This window comes from Diceros bicornis, chromosome 24, assembly GCF_020826845.1.
Source record: "Diceros bicornis minor isolate mBicDic1 chromosome 24, mDicBic1.mat.cur, whole genome shotgun sequence".
In the NCBI taxonomy this organism is placed as follows: Eukaryota; Metazoa; Chordata; class Mammalia; order Perissodactyla; family Rhinocerotidae; genus Diceros; species Diceros bicornis.
Genome location: NC_080763.1, coordinates 45,839,275 through 45,850,969, shown reverse-complemented (window position 1 = coordinate 45,850,969; position 11,695 = coordinate 45,839,275).

Below are 11,695 nucleotides of genomic sequence, written 5' to 3'. Positions count from 1 at the left end.
TGGCTTGAGATCGATGACAGAAGAAGAGATGAGCAGGAATGATCCCATGACCCAAGGCCAGGTGAGGAATCAGGCACAGCAGACGCAGCCAAGCAAGCAGATGCCAGGGACCCCTCACCCTCCCCGAGTGACGGGTGGCTGCCGAGTGCCACTGGGACACTGACCTCGGGTGCTCCACTGAATTCTTCTACCTCCACCGCTGGTGCTCCTGCTCCCCTGGGCCCCCACCCAACTTCCCCACGTCTCGTGCTGTGCTGTGGTGCCCCCCACCCCCACCCCACCGCAAAGCCATCCCCCTCCCCCGTCAGTCTGGTTCAGCTCCCTCGACATTGACTCTGCCTGACCCTGAGCTCTGGGCTCTTACCTGAACAGTGCCACTCCATGGAACATCCCGACGTACCAGTACTTACCGGACGCGCATCTTTGAGAGTCCCCAGGACTCCGCGGGACACTGAGGGGCTCCCTCCCCACCAGCACTGAGAGCACCGGGGCCCCGAGGCCCAGGACGAGGGAAGGGGACTCCCAGAGACACTGAAGAAGGCCGGAGACCCCCAGCGGTCTGCGCCAAGTAGCTGAGAGTGCTCCCACCAGACCACCGCTCTCCGCCACGGGGAGGATACCCTGCCCCCGCTTTCCCACCTCTCTCACCTCTTCCCACCCCAAAAATAAAGCAGAATAAAAGGTTATCTGACTTTGCGATTTGTTCTGAAGGTGAAGGGTGGGGGGAGGGCAGGGTGGAGGGAGGAGGGACCGGGGGGGCTGGGCTCTCCCCTGAAATGAACCCCCCCTGGCGCCTGGCACAGAAGCCGGGGAGTGGGGGACACTGGGAGCTGCCTCTTCCTGAGGGTCTGGAGTAGGGACCCCAAAATTCCAAATCCCACCCCTGGCCTGGGCCTTCTTCCCACACTAGACAGGGTGGACAGGCCTCCCTAACTCAGAGGGTCTGAGCCCAGGAGCCCTGCTGCTTCAAGCAATTCCCCTACCACCACCCCCAACAGAGAAGGTCAAGGTCACACTGTCCTAAAAATGGCAAAATGGATGTTCTGAGGGTGCACTGCCTGGGAAGGGGGAGGGGCCCCTGGGAGAGGGCAGCAGGGAGGGAGCCACTCGCTCCCTCAGGGCTCACTCATCCCACAGTCCAGCACACGCTGACCGGGAACCCTCTGGCTGGCCTCACGGGCCACCCTCCAGCAGTGGCCTCTGCCCTCCCAGGGCACGCTGCCCCGCCCCTCCACACTGGGCAGTGGCAGGACATGGACCACTCCCAGCCTGACCTGGAACCTCAACTGGGAGAGGGGGCCTGACACTGAGGTCCGTGCATATGGACGCTCATGCACGGTGCTGTGGACCCCCAATCTGCCCACTGAGCACTCGAATCTGCCCCTGACGGCAGCACCATGAGGTCACCAACCAGATCTCAGGTTCAGTTCAAAGGTCAGGGGCTCTGCAGGGGCCTGACTGCCCACCCCCTCACTGGCTGCCCCTCCTGGCCCCACCCTAAGGAAAGCTACGTCCCACAATGACCCCCAGACTTCTGCGTCCTCCGCAGCCCCATGCCAGGCTCACGCCCTGTGCACTCACTAGTCCCCAGGGGCGACTGGCCGTCGCCCACCCACCCATCTGTCCAAGGCATCTACCCCTGAGAGCAGCACCAAGAGATCACGGTCGGGATCTCCAGGGTCAAAGCCAGGGGCTAGGCCGTACCTGGGCTCCTCCACCTGCCCCCTGATGCCTGGCTGCACACCCCTCTCCCAGCCTCAGTTTCCTCCTCTGTGGCTCGAACCCCACAGGGCCGCTGTGAGGACTCAAAGGGTCAGGAGGGAAGTGCTCAGCACAGCCAGCCCTCGGGGTTCCTATCCTCACCTCCACCCCTGCCTGGACTTCCTGGGCCTCTTATTCAGGATGAACTTGGGGAAACCAAGGCTCCAAGAGAGCAGGCAACCTGCTGGTCGCCGTGGAGGAGTCAGGAACAGAAGCAGGACTGGGACCTCCCTGGTGGCCTCTGCCCTCTCTCCCTGGGTGACTCCACCCCCGCCATGCCCACCCTGCATCCTGCCTGCAGTCACAGGGCCCAGGAGCCCAGGGCACACGTCTGTCTGTCTGTCCACCCAGCACCTGCCCCTGACAGTAGCCCCAAGAGACCAAGGGCGGTCCCCATGGGTCAGAGGCTCAGCTATAAGAATGCTTAGTGGCCCGACCCCAACCTGCTGGGTGACCTTGGCTGGTGGCTGTCGGGCACGTTTTCCCATCATCAAATGGGGACATGGTGAGAGGAAAGGGGAGTTTTGGGGGCAACAAGGCACAACCTCCGAGGGCCCTTGGTTCCTAAAACCCCCTTTGTTTCCAGATGGCACTCTTCCGGGGGCTCCTGAATCCGCTGGCGTGAACCCCCTTGTGGTGGAGCCTGGGGTCATGGTGGGGAGGCCACACCCAGCACTGGCCCCTTGCTCAGACCACCTAGGGGTCCTCCAGGGCAAGATCCATGTGCCTGCTTGGTAGGGGCTGCCCTGGGCAACCGGGGACTGGACAGATGACCCCTTGTGTCCCTGCAGCCAGCACCTGCCAGGAACGTGCCCACTCCTGCCAGGCCAGTGCAGGTGGAGGGGCAGACAGGACGACCTCTCGGCTAAGGCCGAATGGACAATCTGTCCCCAGTGTGCCCCGCCCTACAGTGGGGAGTCCAGATACCCACTACAATGCACACGCTTCTCCACAGTGAACACGCGCACACACGCACACATGTGGGCCTCACGGGGTCCCCGCCCCAGTCCAACCAGAGGGGCTTTATCCCCACTGACAGGGAAGAGAGGCAGACCCCAGGCCGAGAACTACTGTCAAGGCAAAAACATTGGGTGATGACGTCCCCACCTTCCTAGAAAAAGAATTTTAAAAAAAAACACAACACAAACCTTTTTTTCTCCTGAAAGAAGAAAAAGAAAGTTAGTGTTAAACGACATGCTGGCTTATGACATCACGCCACAGAAAAGGTGCAAGATCAAGACAAGCACCTGGTTCCCCTGCACAGCGGGCTCCCAGGACACAGGCCCCTGGCCCGTTCCAGACCCCTGTGCACGTGCCTGTGCCCACCTCCTCCCCGCCCCTGAGACCACGGGCATCCGGCGAGCTCTGACAGCGTCCAGGGAGCGGGGGAGCCCCGAGTTCCACCCCAGGTAAGATTGTCAACCCCTCTCCCACCTTCCTTGCCCTCCCAGCCCACCCTCAAGATGCCCCTAGCACTCCAGCCTTCAGGCCTGGCACACACGGGGCCTGTTTCTGGAACACACAACACTCCCCAGGCAGCTGATGGCTACTCACCACTGGGGTCCGGGTATGTTCATCCCTCCTGCAGGTGGCCGCAGGTCTGATTAGGGGCCCCGATGCAGGCCCCTGAGCTGGGACTGTGACAGGGGCTGTGCTAGCAGAAGCTTGAAGTCCCCTCTCCGCCCACCAGGGTCCGCTCCCAAAGTGAGACAGAGGAAGGCAATAGAGCCCACTCCCACACCCTGCCCCCCACTCCCCCCAGGCCCTGCTGGGCCCATGGGCATCACCAAGAGGTGATCTCGAACCCAAACAGGGCCCCTCATCCTGGCCCCTGCCCAGGGTCCTCCACAACAACAGAGGACATGTTTCTGAAACGCCTTCAACCTAAGATTTTGCACAGCCACCCAGGCAGCCAAAACTCAGGCCTCTGTGGAAGGTCAGTTTAGCTGGACCCAAAGGCAAAGGAAAGCAGCCCTAGGAAAGAGAGGATGGAGTGAGTGTGGCCAGCCTCGGGCGGTAGGCCGTCCAGTCAGTAGAGGCAGGAGCAGGAAGAGGGAAGTCCCGTGTTCTGACCACTTCCTACGGAGCGTTTCTCAAAGTGCGGCTCTGGGCCACCCACACCAGTCCCTGGGGAAGCTTGCTGAACCCGGAGATTCGAGGCCTTGGCCACCCGTCAGACCCGGGAAACCTGGTGCCCAGGGGGCTGGAGAACCACCGTCCACCATGTGTCACATGCTGTCCCTTCCTCGAAGCTCTTGTTTATACCCTGAGGGGGTTAAGGGCCTTCCCTTGGCTGACATGGAACCTTCCACGAGGGCACCTCAGTCTTCCCTGTCTCACGTCTTGCTCTGACCCACTCTAGCTAACAAAGGCATACACATGTACTCCCACCACTCCTGAAGTCGCCCCACCTTTGTTCAAGCTTTCCCCTAATTAGGACGGCCTTTCTGAACTCGACAAGGACCTCCTGAGACTGTGAAGGGTGAAAGGTGCAAAGATAGGCAGAGGGAGGGGAGGCGTGGCGGTGGGGTGGGGAGAGGGTAGGGGGTTGGGGGAGGGGTGAAGAGTTAGGAGGCAGCGGAGGGGACAGGCAGCTCGGCTCCTGTCCCACTCTAATGGCATCACGCTGTGGGCACGGCCTCCCCCAGCCTGCCGCCCCATGCGGGAGCCTGGGCTGGCTGCCATGGCTGGCTAATGGGTTAATGATTCCAGTAGCACAGGGGCTTGGCACAGGTCCCCTCCTGTCATGCCATGGACGTGAGTTAGTGAGGGACACAAAAGACAGTGGCCATGGCACAGGGGGACACTGGTCTAGCGCCCTCGGGCACCCAGCCTGGGTAGGGCTGGACCGAGGAAGAATGGGGCGCCTGCTGACAGCCTCAGAGTTAGGAACCCATGAGATACTGGAGATGTCTCTGGACCGGGTTTCAGGAGAGAGTAAGCAGCCGCCTGTGAGGGGCCTCAGCCTCCTGGTCATGCAAGAATCCTGGGTAGAGGCTAAGGCCCCTCAAGGAGACCCTCCTCCTGCGGCAGTGGGAAGCATCAGGCTGCTCTGTCTAAGCCCCGCCCCCCGGTTCTGGGAACAAAGGGCAGGTCTCTCCAAAGTCTGCCCATCTGTCCTGGGAGCTAGGTCCCCTCAGAGGGCTCCCTACGGCAGCACAGCCGCAGCCCCATCCATGGGAGAAGGGCAGGCCCTGTCTCCACCTCTGGCCTGTCTGCTTGTGGCCACCAAGTCAGAGGTGTGGCCCTGGGCCCAGCCCTGGGGAGTGTCCCACCAGGGACACAGCCTTCCCTCCGAGGCGGGGGCCTCAGAGATGGCCCAGCCTCAGGCACTCGCCTCCAGGAACTCGGGAGCTACAGAAGACAGAGAGAGAAGAGCATGCCTGGGCAGCAGCCAGCCTGAAGACATGCCCCTGTGCAGTGGGGGTGCAGAGGAGGGTCCGGGGGCTGCGCAAGGTTGAAGGAGGTGAGGAAAGGCATCGCATAGGAGCTGGGTAACCGTGCGTCAACTCCTGTATGAAGCCGTTCTCACCCCCCACCTACTGACTACGGCCACGACCCTTCTCCCGGAAGCGCCGTGTGCACCCTGGAGCGACAGCAGGTGGGACACCTGCGGCTAGAGGTTAGAACAGTGACTGCAGGCACTGCCCGCTGCTGGGGACCTGCAGCACAGTGGTGTCTGCCCACCTCGCCCTGCCGCTGCCTCCTCTGGCTAGGGCCTGGGTGTCCCTTAGCTGAGCTCCACAGAGAGGCCCCAGGAGGCTGTGGGGACAGCTAGATCATGGAGGCTGGGGACGCCAGGAAGGGGTAGTCCTGATGCTGGCAGAGGAGCTGTGGGTGGGCATCAGGGGGTCCGATCCCATCCCCTCTGCTGCTTTCTATTCCCGGGCACCTTTCCCGCCTCACTGTCTGTGTCTGTGAAACGGAGCTCACTGGACACCTCCGGGAACCTAGCGCGGCGTCATGGAGCCCAACAGGAGCTTAGTTTCCCTGAGACAGCAAGTGGATGAGGGGTTGCTAAGGGCTGAAGGGCCGGGGAGAGGAAGATGGCGGTGACAGCTAAAGGATCTAGGATAAATGAGTAAATGATTCTAAAACCGAATTGTTGACTATTGCTCATATCAGTGAAAAACCAGTGACATGTGCACTTTAGTGAGTGGATTGCATGTATGTAGATATTTCAATAAAGTTGTTTTAAAAAAAATAGCTTCCCTTGTTCCTGCCTATCTTTCTCGATCACCATGTCCACCTTCCCCTGCTGCAGGCCTGGCCATAAACTCGCCAACCAGCAACACCGTCCACACACTTCCACCGACACACAGCCTGGCACATGGTAGGTGGTCAAAAAACACCATTATTGCTGAATAAATGGTTTAATGATAGAAAATTCCCTAAAAGGCACATGGAAGAAAAGCTCCAGGGTGTGGAGTTTTGGCCCTAAGGAGAACTGGGGATGGATGGGGGGAAGGGTAGGGAGGTGGGGAAGGGCTCCATGTGACACATGTGTGGGGAGGCCTCTATGTGACACATGTGGGGGAAGGGATCCATGTGACACATGGGTGGGGAGGGGCTCCATGTGACACATGGTGAGGAGGGCTCCAGGCACCACATGTGGGGGAAGCACTCCATGTGACAAATAGATGGGGGAGGGCTCCATGTGACACATGGGTGGAGGAGAGAATCCATGTAACACATGAGCGAGGGAGGGGCTTCATGTGACAAACGAGTAGGGAGGGACTCAGTGTGACACATGAACACAGGGCTCAGTGTGACACATGGGTGAAGGAGGGGCTCTATGTGACACGAGTGGGGAGGAATAAGTGTAGCACATGAGCGGGACAAGGACTCAGTGTGACACATGAGTGGGAGAGGGACTGCATATGATACATGAGTAGGGGAGGGGCTTGGTGTGACACATGAGTGAGCGAGGGGCTCCATATGACACGAGTGGGGGAGGGGCGTGTTGTGACACGGGGTGTGGGCGAGTCTCAGTGTGACACATGAGTGGGGGAGGAGATCAGTGTGACACTGGTGAGGTGGCTCAGTGTTACACACGGGTGAAGGGTGGGCTGTATGTGACACATGAGTGGGGGAAGGGCTGCATATGACACACGAGTAGAGGATGGGCTCAGTATAGACAGAAGTGGAGGAGTGGTTCTATGCGACACACAAGTGAGGGAGAGACTCAGTGTGGCAGATGAGAGAGAGAGGGGTTCAGCGTGAAATATGGGTGTGGCAGGGGCTCTATATGATACAGGTCAGAGAGGTGCTTAGTGTAATGCATAGGTGGTGGGAGGGGCTCCGTGTGACGCATAGTGGGGAGGGGCTTAATGTGACAAATGGATAGGGGAGGGATTCAGTAAGACACATGAGGGGGGGACAGTGGGAACACATGAACGAGTGGGGGATTTGGTGTGACAGATGGGTGGAGGAGGCTCTTGGTGTAACACACGAGTAGGGGAGGGGCTCAGTGTGATATATGAGTGGGGGAGTGTCTCTATGTGACACATGAATGGGGGAGGGACTAGGTGTTGCAAAGAGAATGGGGCTCAGTGTGGCACGCAGGTGGAGGGAGGGGCTTCATGTAACATGAGGGAGGGAGGGGCTCCATGTGACACAAGTGGCGGGACTTGGTGAGACGTGTGAGTGAGGGAAGGGCTCTATGCAACATGTGGGTGGGGGAAGGACTCAGTATGACATATGAGCAGGGAAGAGACTGTATGTAACACATGGGTAGAGTGAGGACTTAGTGTGACCCACGAGTGCGGGGCTCAAAGTGACACATGGGTGAAGAAGGTACTCCATGTGGTACATGAGTGGGGGAGGGAATCTGTATGACAAATGAGTGGGCAAGGGACCCCATATAATACCCAAGCAGGTGAGGGGCTCAATGTGACACATAAGTGAGGAGGGACTCAGTGTGATATGTGAGCGGAGGAGGAGGCCAGTGTGACACACTGAGTGGGGAAGGGCTCAAAGTGACACATGGATGGGGGACAGATCAGTGTGACACATGGGTGCAGGAGGGGCTCAGTGTGATGTATAAATGGTGGGATTCGGTGTGACATGATTGGCGAAGGGATTCTATGTGACACATGAGTAGGGGAGGGACTCCATATGACACCTGAGGGGAGGAGGGATTCAGTGGGACACAAGAGGGAGGGAGGGGCTCAGTGTGACACATGGGAGGGAAGAGACTCAGTATGACACATGAATTGGGGGGCTCAGTTTGACACATGGGTGGAATAGGGGCTCTATGTGACACGTGTGGAGAAGGAGCTCAATGTGACACACAAGTAGGGGAGGGAGTCAGTGTCACACACGGGTTGGGGAGGGGCTCAGAGTGACACATGAGTGGAGCAGGGACTCACTGTGGTCCATGAGTGAGGGGGGCTCTGTGTGACACACGAGTGGCGAGGGACTTTTAGTGTGACAGAGGAGTGGGGAAGTGCTCAGTATAACACAGGTTGGGGAGAGACTCAGTTTAACACACGAGTAGGGGGAGGGATTCAGTGTTACACATGGGTGGTGGAGGGACTCCATATGGCACATTGGTGGGAAGGTTTAGATGTGACATGAGTGGGGGAGGGGCTCCACGTGACACACGAGTAGGGGATGGACTCCGTGTGACACATGGGTGGAGAAGAGGTTCTATGTGACACAAGTGGGGAAGGGACTCATTGTGCCACAAAGATAAAGGAGAGACTCAGGGTGATGCATGAATGGGGGAAGGGCTCAATGTAACACGGGTCGGGGAGGGGCTCCATATAACACAAGAACAAGTGAGGGACTTAGTATGACACATGCGTACAGGGGCTCAGTGTAACGCATGGGTGGAGGATGGGCTCCATGTGAGTCATGACTGGGGGAGTGACCCAGTGTGACACAGGAGAGAAGGAAGGGGCTCAGCATGACACATGAATAGGGGAGGGGCTCTGTGTGGCACATGGGTAGAGAAGGGACTCAATGTGACACATAAGAAGGAAAAAGACTCAGTGTGACACATGAATGGGGGATTTTGGTGTGTCACATGCATGAAGGAGGTGCTCTGTGAGACACAGGAGTGGAAGTGGGCACAGTGTAACACACGAGTGGGGAGAGGATCGTGTGACATATGAGTGGGCGGACTCAGTGTGACACATGGGTGGGGAGGGGGCTCCATATGACACATGAGCAGAGGAGGGGCTTAGGATAACACATGAATGAGGGAGGCGCTCACTGTAACACATGGGTAGGGAAAGGGGCTCAGTGTGACACATGGGTGGGAAAAGGACTCCAAATGATACATGAGTGGCAGAGGTCTTGGTGTGACAAATGATTGGATAGGGACTCAGTATGACACATGAGTGGGAGGGGGACTCAGTGTATGATTGAAGGAAGAGGTTCAGTGGGACACATGAGTCAGGGAGGGTTCAGTGTGACATATGGGTGCAGGAGGGGCTCAGTGTGACCCATGAATGGCAAGACTCAATGTGACACTGAGTGGGGAAGGGACTTGGTGTGACAGAGGAGTGGGAAGAGGGCTCAGTGTGACACATGAATGGGGAAGGACTCAGTGTGACACACAGTAGGGAAAGGACTCAGTATAAAACATAAGTGGGGGTACTTGGTATGACACATGGGTGAAATAGGGGCTCTATTTGACAAAGGGGCTCTATGTGACACATGAGTGGACAAGGGGCTCAATGTGACACATGAGTGGGGAAGGGACTCAGTGAGTCACACACAGGTTGGGGGGGTTCAGTGTGACATACGAGTGGAACATGGACTCAGTGTAGCACATAGGTGGGGGAGGGGGCTCTTTGTGACATGAGTGGGGGAGAGGCTCTGTGCGACACATGAGTAGGGGAGGGGCTTAGTGTGACACATGGGTGAAGGAGGTACTCTACATGGCACACGTAGTGGGGGAGTGGGGGAGAGACTCTGTGACACATGAATGAGTGAGGGACTTAGTATGACACATGAGTGGGGGAAGTGCTCAGTGTAACACATGGGTGAGAGAGGGACTCAGTTTAATATATAAGTAGGGAGAGGGACTCAGTGTGACACATGAGTGGAGGGGCTCGGTGTTACACATGGTGGATCAGAGACTGGATGTGGCACAATGGTGAGGGGCATATGTGTGACATGAGTGGAGGAGAGGCTCCACATGACACATGAGTAGCAGATGGACTCAGTGTTGCACATGGGGGGAGGAAGGGCTCAGTGTGTCACATGAGTGAGGAAAGGCTCAGTGTGACATGTGCATGGGGGAAGGACTCAGTATGACACATGAGTGGGGGGACTTCATGTGACACATGGGTGGAGGAGGGGCTCAGTGTGACACATGGGTAGGTGAAGGGGCTCAGTGTGACACATGAACAGGGGAAGTGATGAGTGTAACACATGAGTGGAGGAAGGAGCTCAGTTTGACACATGAGTCAAGAAGGGGTTCAATGTGACACATGGAAGGGAGGAGCAGATCAGTGTGACACAAGTGGAGTAAGGGGCTTAGTGTAACACGTAAGTAGGGAAGGAGCTCTATGTGACATGAGTGAGGAGAGGGACTCCATATGATACATCAGTAGGGGAGGGGCTCAGTGTGACACACGGGTGGGGGAAGGACTTAGTATGACACACGAGTGGGAGATCTTGGTGAGATACACGGGTGGAGAAGGGGCTCCATGTGACACATGAGTGGGGAAGGGACTACTGTGACACACAGATGGAGGGAGGGGCTCACTGTGACATATGAGTGGGGGAGGGACTCTGTGACACATGAGTGGTCAAGGGACTCCATATGATACATGAGTGGGGGATGGGCTCAGTGTGACACATGAGTGGAGGAGGGACTCAATGTGGCACATTGGTCGGGGGCTGTGCATGACATGAGTGGGGGAGGGGCTCTATGTGATGCATGGATAAGGGACGGGCTCAGGGTGACACAAGAGTTAGGGGGACTAAATTTGACACATGGATAAGGGAGTTTCTCTACGTGACACATGAGTGGGTAAGGCTCCATGTGATTCACGAGCAGGGGAGGGGCTCAGTGTGACATGAGTAGGGAGTGCTCAGTGTGACATATGGGTGCTGGAGGGGTTCAGTGTGACACACAGGTGGGGGAGGGACTTGACGTGACACACAGGTCAGAGAGGCGCTCCATATGACATAGGAGTAGAGGATGGGTTCAGTTGACACAGGAATGGGTGAGGGACTCAGTACGACATCTGGGTGTTGGAAGGGCTCTATGTGACACATAAGTAGGGGACGGGCTCAGTGTGGCCCATGGATGGGAACGGGACTCAAGTGTGACACTTGAGTGCAGGGGCTCAGTATAACATATGGGTGGAAGAGGGGCACCATGGGTGAGGGAGGGCTCGGTGCTACTCAGGAGTGGGGGGAGGGGCTCTGTGTTACATATAAGTGGAGAATGGACTCAAGTGTGACACATGAGTGAAGGGATCAGTGTGATACATGGGAGGAAGAGGGGCTCCATATGACACATGAGTGTGGAAGAGGCTCAGTGTGACACGTGAGTGGAGGAAGGGCTCAGTGACATGAGTGGACGAGGGGTTCGTGTGATGCATGAGTTGAAGGGCGCAGTGTGACACATGAGTGAGGGGCCTGGGTGTGACACATGGGTAGAGGAGGGGCTCCGTGTGACACATGACCAGGGAGGGGATCCATGTGACACATGGGTGGGGAAACAAATCAGTGTGACACATGAGTGGAGGAAGGAAGGGGCTCAGCGTGACACATTAAATGGGAAGGACTCCACAATGATAGATGAGTGGGGGGTTCAGTTGTGACAAGGGTGGGAAAGGGACTTAGTATGACACATGAGTGGGGGTCTTGGTGTGACACATGAGTGAAGAAGAGACTCCATGTGACACATGAGTGTGGAAGGGACTCAGTGTGACACAGGTTAGTGGAGGGGCTCAGAGTGACATATGAG